This window comes from Phalaenopsis equestris, unplaced genomic scaffold (assembly GCF_001263595.1).
Source record: "Phalaenopsis equestris unplaced genomic scaffold, ASM126359v1 Scaffold234658, whole genome shotgun sequence".
Taxonomy (NCBI): Eukaryota; Viridiplantae; Streptophyta; class Magnoliopsida; order Asparagales; family Orchidaceae; genus Phalaenopsis; species Phalaenopsis equestris.
Window position 1 is genome coordinate 65,214 of NW_018252564.1, and position 660 is coordinate 65,873.

Sequence of the window (660 nt, forward strand, 5' to 3'; positions counted from 1 at the left end):
ACATTCAATGCACTTTGTGAGATAATCGCCAATCACTCCGTCGGCGGCCTCGAGGGTGCCGTCGCGGCCTTCTGGAATATTTGATTCTGAACTCTCGAGAAAACCCACCGTCGGCGTCGTTGGGCTTGCCGTCGGCACCCTAGTTCAAATCTTTATATTTTAGTCATTTTCGCTCCAAATTCGCTCCTTTTGCATATTTTTGCTCCAATGATCATAATTTAAAATATCTGTAACAAAACATCAAAAATACCGTTCTTTAAAGTGCAATATCATCAAAATCAGTGTAATATAGGTATGAAAATCTCAACATATTTTCCTTTGGTCAAAATCTCCCAAACTTAACTATTATTTGTACTCAAGTAATTTTAGCACTACATAAAAGTTATGATCTATTGTAGTAAAGTTTTAATTCAGAAATACTATAAGTTTGATTTAAGTAAATACCATAGTGAGATTTTTAAAAAAAATTCAAGTAATTAAATTAACTCTGTAGGTACAAGATTATCTAGTCATTAAGTTTAAAAGTTCTAGTTTTCTATTTATTTTAAGAATGACTATATGTTGCAGTATCAAGTAACTTAGAATATTCAAATGATAGGAACTTCATGAGAACACTACTAGTAAAAGATGTTAATCCATAAATATAAGTTTAGGAATGTA